At 42.1% G+C, this 6636-nt stretch overlaps 1 pseudogene; it reads left to right on the plus strand.

Annotated features, from left to right (window-relative positions):
- Nucleotides 1-5833: 5833 nt before the first annotated feature.
- Nucleotides 5834-6372, plus strand: LOC127691030 (40S ribosomal protein S7-like; annotated as a pseudogene).
- The last annotated feature ends 264 nt before the right edge of the window (nt 6373-6636 follow it).

Below are 6636 nucleotides of genomic sequence, written 5' to 3' on the forward strand. Positions count from 1 at the left end.
TGTGTGTGTGTGCACTTACACACATGGCATATGTGTGGAGGTCAGAGAGCTTGTGTTAGTTCTTTCCTTCCACTCTGCGAGTTCTGGAGATTGAACTCAAGTCAGAAAATAACTTTCACAACTCAGATTTCTCTTCTCCTGTGGAAGTCCAGGCATCAAACTCAAGACTTCAGACTTGGCCGGAAATACCTTTCCCCAATGAACCAGCTTGTCAGCCTCGTTCATGCTCAGCTTTTTATGAGTACTAGAGATCCAAACTCGGATCCAAGTGCTTTCATAGCAAGTACTTTACCGTGGAGCCATTTACCTAGTCAAGGACATTATAGTTTAGCTATTTTAATTCATCCAACATTTTCTGCATGTTCGCCAGTCCTGAACGAAGTGCTCAGAGCAAAAAGAAACTAACAAGTGTCCAGCTGTCACTGATCCCATTGAGTGTCAGTGATAAGATGATTAAAATATGTTCCCTGACAGCAAGAGACTCACACTACAATGAGAGTGACAGGCATGGAGAAAAAGAAGCATATAGAGTATAGTAGCGGGGACACAGAAATACACCAGACGTGTAGAACACACAGTGTGCCCACACAAGTCACACCCTTTTGTGTTCCTCTCTGACATATTTTCCTTAAAGGCTGTGCGCAAATTAAGGATGTGGGAATCACATCATTTGAAATACCTGCTTACGGTATGTCTCTGTTGAAGGAATTACTGCAGTGACACTGTTAAGGATCAATTCCTAATTAAGTTCTTCTGTAAATTTGACACTTAAGTAAATGATCTTTTTCACAAAACAAAGCAGATCATAATTGCATTACATTCTGGAGTCAAATGGCCACGCTAGATCAACACAGGACAATAAAGAAATTTCTTAGCTGAATTTCTTTAAAATACAGTCAGGGCCAGAAAGGTGCCTCGTTGACTAAGAGATCATGTTGCATAAACCCTAAGGGCCTGAGTTCACTCCCTGGATTCTTTGGTAGAAGAGAACTACCTCCCTGAAAGCCCTCTGACCTCTGCACACATGCTATGGCATGTGTATACTCATGTGTGCACACATTTGGACACACAAACAGTAGAAGTATTTTTTAATTTAAATTTTAACATGCGCCACTTAACAGAAGACATATTTTTGGTGACTCTGTTGCTATGGGATCACTTCTGCAATCTAGACCTGACAGGTCAGATCCTCCACAAGGCCACACTGATGCAACCAAAGGCATGGAGAGGAGCAGGCGCATGAGGCTGCTGCCAGCAGCCTGAGGAAACTTATCTATGCATAGCCTTTCTTTCAAATGAGAAGGCCCGCACTCCAAAAGTAGCAATCCTAAGCGAAGTCAACGCATACACCATTAGCAGATGCTCATTATCCTTTCCGAGTGGTACGCAGAGCACATATGTGTGTGCCTTATTCTTCTACAAGATTGGCCTCTCTTCACTACAGACACGAGTAAAGCATTGTGTTATGGGTGTCTTCACAGCTATGGAGTCACTAAGCAATGGAAAATTTTCAGCTCATTATAATCCTATGGGATGTTTGATCTGATGTGAACCAAAACATCATTAGGTTAGCATATGACTATGCCTGCTGGAAAAAGCCATTGGGATGCATCGAGGGGAGCGTGGGGGTAGGGGTGGGGGTGTAAGGAGGTCTGGGTCTGAAGCTCGCATCATCTTCTAATGGCAGTAAGAGAGTACTTAAAGAGAAACAGGAAGCCCATAGTCCATATTATAATCCTGTGGGATTACAGTCACACAGGAGGGAAGTGTTGACTAGGACAAAGCTTTTAAAGGATCTCACTGGGTCTCTGACAACTTTTGTTAGGCCTAAAAATGGTCATCAGGCAGCCAACGTTCTAAATAAATATAATCCAGACAAGTGGAGTGAAGGGATCAGATCTGACTTCCCACTGCTGGGAGCTGGGCATTCGCTCCATTAACACAAGACCACAAAACAGAGCAACGCTCAGCCTTTCCGTACTGAACAATAAACCAGTCATCGATGGAGAATCCGAGTGGCCTCTAATCCATTGTACTCACTTCCCTAAAGTAGATGTTTCTAGGCAGCCCTGGAAAGCTTTTTAATGCCACGTAGCATCAGAAGTTAGAAAGGTCATTTTAATTTTCCCACATCTGAAGACTGCCTTGAATAACATCCATTTGTTGAATATCCCTTTTAATTCCTACTGGGTTCAAGACCCGACAAGACAGGTGCTGTGGACAAAATGGAGTAACAATAAGCCTTCCATCCCAGGCTTTACCTTCTAGACCAGAAGGAGGCCAACCCAGAAAGCAGATGAGCAGTTCGATGCTTGAGCCTTAACACCAGGACTAAGGAGAAGTCCTCTGTCAGGTGAGTGTCCTGGGAAGACAAATGCAAGGCCTCCCAGAGGATGAGGAGTGGGTCCTGAGAGGAAGGACGGTAAGATGCTCCAGCAGGAGGAAGATCCGGGCCCGACAGGCCCTGAACATACTGAGAACTGATTAAGCCCAAGGCAGCTGCTGGAAATAGGGCCCAGGACACAATAAGGACTGAGGTTTTGCTGTGTGACAAGAGGCAGGAGGCCATGCAGGGCCATGTAGGCCACAGAGGAGAACCCAAGTTACCAGGAAGTTGCAGAAGACTCTCTGACCCGGAAATGATATGAGCCAGTTCATGCAGTGGCACAGCCACTCTGCCCACAGGACTTAGGAAGATTTTTGATAGGTGCTACTGAGTCCTCAGAACCTAGGCTCCTTCTTCCTTCTACGCCTGCTAAACGAGCTAGGCTCTATGACCTGTAAAAAGACTAATTAAAGGCATAAGGAAGAGCTTAAGATAAAGAAAGGAGATGGATTCTGTGAGGCCACACTGGAAGGAGAGAGACATGAGAGGTTCAGCAGCCCCAGCTCCACCCACATCCATCTTCAGGGTCCTGACATGGCGTTCCCAATTAAACAGAGGACAGGACAGGACGCATGTGCAGCTAAGTAGGAAGTCCTGCCGAGGTGTGCTCCTACTCCTCACTGGTCCATCCTTGTCTTAGCTCTAGTCTCTCCTGCAAGATAGTCTGATAGTCACATTGGCATACTGCGGGAATTTCCCCCTGGGAGTCAAGCTAGCACCAAACTTTGGTCCTTTAGTTTTTCTGGCATTAGACTAGAGAATTCCAATTTCTTGAGATCCATCATCTCCATAGTATGATAGCCAAAAGATGGAGTTTAAAAAAATGTCTCTTTGGAATTATCTTTATTATGACTAGGATAGTTAGAGATACTCAGACTTAGATGTGAATTTTAATCTGTCTCACAAAACCTCCGGTCATATTATAGTTAAAACACTACATGTGCATGATGAAGAAAGCACACTGAAATAAAGAAAGCATATTGAAAGACTTCCTTTCCCTTGCATCCTAGACCCAATCCAACCACCTCCACCACCCTGCATCAGAAACCTTACAGTCAGACCCCAGCACTACCATGAAAACAACAACATAATAACAAATTAAAAAATAAAACCTCAAATACTGAAAGTCCTAAAAGAAAATATAGAGAATCTCTTCAAGACATCAGGGTAGGCAAGAACTTTCTGAATAGAAGAATGTAAGTAGCACAGGACCAACAAATGGCACTGCATAAAATGGGAAAGTTTCTACAGTACAGTAAGAGATGCTATCAGTAAAACACATAGACACCAAAAACCAGAATGGGAAAAATGTATTAGTTATACCTCAGACAAGAGGCTAATAACCAAAAAAAATAACTGTAGAAATTAAATGTCAATGAAATAAAGCTACCAATCAACAAATGGAATAATGAACCGAATTTTCAAACAATTTTCAAACAAAAAAATACAGCTTTCCTAATCATCAGGAAAATGCAAATTAAAACTGCTTTGAGATCCCACCTCACTCCCCTCAAAATGGCTACCATGGAGAAATATGAAAGCCAATGTTGGGGAGAACAGGGAAAGAAGGATGAACCTTTATTCACTGCTGAAGTACAAATTAACACCACCATTATGCAAATCAGTCTGGACTTGGCTCAAAACGTTAAAAATAGAGCTACCATATGACCCAGAGAGTCCACTCCTGGGCAGATACCCAGAGAATCCCACCTCTCCTCAGAGATGCTTGCACTTCCAGTGCCAGCCCTGGCAAGGGAATGGGACCACCCTTGGTGCCAACTCAGAGCAACCTGCCACGTATACAGAGTGAACTATTATCCTAAAGAAAAATGAAATCACAACATTTTCAGGCAAGTGGATGGACGCATAGAAAGGGGGACAGACGGATAGTATATCCTATTACCCAAGGCTTCCCAATCTCAGGGGAAAAAAAGATAAAAGGCATTCTCTTCAAACATAGATCCTCACCTATAACACACAACACATATAAGTAAATAAATGCATGTCTGGGTATAGCACAACATTTAGAAAGGAGAAGTCAGGGTAGTTTTAAAAGATGAAATTTCTTACTAATGAGTTCATATAAACAGTATACTTTGTGCCTGCCCTGTGAATGCTCTCTGAAGGTACAACACACTTTCAAGTAAAGTGAGCCCTTAAGTGGGCAGTGTCCCAGTGGGACTGTGTGAGGTGCTCTAACTTTCCGAGAGACCCAGACTTTAAATAATGGGTTTCATTGAATATTCCTGTATAATGTAGTTCAGGAAGAGCTACCATCCTTGCTGTATTTTATTCTTTAAATGAGAATTTTTAGATATGCAGATTATGGTATAAAGCTTGTTAGAAAAATATTTAAGATATTATGATCTTTAAAACCCCAAGAATACCTAGGCTACTGATGAGAGTAACACAACAGGGAATTGAAACAATGAGAAAGTCCTCTGTTTCACCATATGCTATAACTCTAAGTTGTATTACCGGTTAATTACTGGTGAATCAATTGCTCTAGTTTTAGTGATAGATGATAGATAGAAAGAAAGAAAGAAAGAAAGAAAGAAAGAAAGAAAGAAAGAAAGAAAGAAAGAAAGAAAGAAAATATAGCCCATGGAGCAACATAAGAATGCAGAAAAACTATTGATATAGTTAAAACCAGATAAAATCACATTAATATTGAACACATATAGACATTTTTCTTGTCATTTTCCTTAAACAATATCCTAACTATTTGTAAAGCATTTATATTGCATTGGGTTCTGTAAATAATCTAGAAACTATGTAAAGTGTCTGAGGGGGGCTGAGAGATGACTCAGGTGACAGATTGCCTGTTCCCCAAGTGTGAGGACCTGGGTTCAGATTCTGAGCACTCCAATAAAAATCCAGGCATAGAGTTGGCAAGATGGTTCAGCAGGGAAAGGTATTTGCCACCAAGGCTGACAATTTGAGTTTACTGCTGGAAATCTACTTTGGTGGGAAAAGGAAACAGACTTCTTCAGGCTGGTCTCTAACCTCCACATGTGTGCTATGGTGCAGAGAGAGAGAGACAGAGGCAGAGACAGGGAGGAAGAGACAGAGAGATAGGGAGAGAGAAACAGAGACAGAGAGCTTTTTAAAGCTAGTCATGGTGATGAATGCTGGGGAAGCAGAAACAGGCCAATCCCTGGAACTTGCTACCAAATGGGTGAGCTCCAGGTTGAGTGAGAGACCCCATCTAAAAACTTAATATGCTAAGTAATGAGGCAGGTACCTGAAGCTGACCTCTGACCTCTGATCTCCGCACATTTGGAGCACTGTGACTGTAATCCCAGCACTCGGGAAGAGGAGACAGGAAGATCCTTAGAGCCTATGGGCTGGCCAGTCTAGAGCAGATGACCTCTAGGTTCGTCCAGATATCTTGTTTTAAAATCAGTAAGTAGCTCTTTCTAAGCCAGCACTCTGAAAGGACGAAGCATGTTCTGTTCCAGCACCAAAATTGTGAAGCCCAACAGCGAGAAGCCAAACAAGTTTATGTCTGGTATCTCTCAGGCACTGCTCAACCTGGATCTCAACTCAGATCTCAAAGTGCTGCTGCAGGAACTCAATATCACCACAGCTAAGGAAACTGAAGCTGGCAGTGGTCAGAAAGCTAGCATAATTTTTGTACCAGTTCCTCAGCTGACATCTTTCCAGAAAATCCAAGTCCGGCTAGTTCATGAATTGGAAAAAAATGTTTGGTGTGAAACATGCAGTCTTCATTGGTCAGAGGAAGATTCTGCCCAAACCATCCTGAAAAGCACTACAAAAAATAAGCAAAAGTGCCCCAGAAGCTGCACCCTGACAGTAATCCTTGAGGACGTGGTCTTCCCGAGTGAAATTGTGGGTAAGAGGATCCGTGTGGAACTAGATGGTAGCAGAACAGCATGGAGCACAAGGTCGAAACATTTTCTGGTGTACACAAAAAGCTCACAGGCAAGGATGTTAATTTTGAATTCCCAGAGTTTCAGTTGTAAAGAAAATGACTGAATATAGTATCAGTCGTTTAAAAAAAAAGTAAGTAAAATATGGAGTGTGAGAAAGAAACTTGACAATAACCTCTGGCCTCCACACAAAGAATTCACAATTTGAAAAAAGTTAAAAATTAATGAAGCACATGAAAGGATATGTATAGGTTATATGTAAACATATACACACACACACACAATATACATATATATATATATATATACATACACACACACACATACACACACACACACACACACACACACATACAC

Source organism: Apodemus sylvaticus, chromosome 8 (genome assembly GCF_947179515.1).
Source record: "Apodemus sylvaticus chromosome 8, mApoSyl1.1, whole genome shotgun sequence".
NCBI classification, from domain to species: Eukaryota; Metazoa; Chordata; class Mammalia; order Rodentia; family Muridae; genus Apodemus; species Apodemus sylvaticus.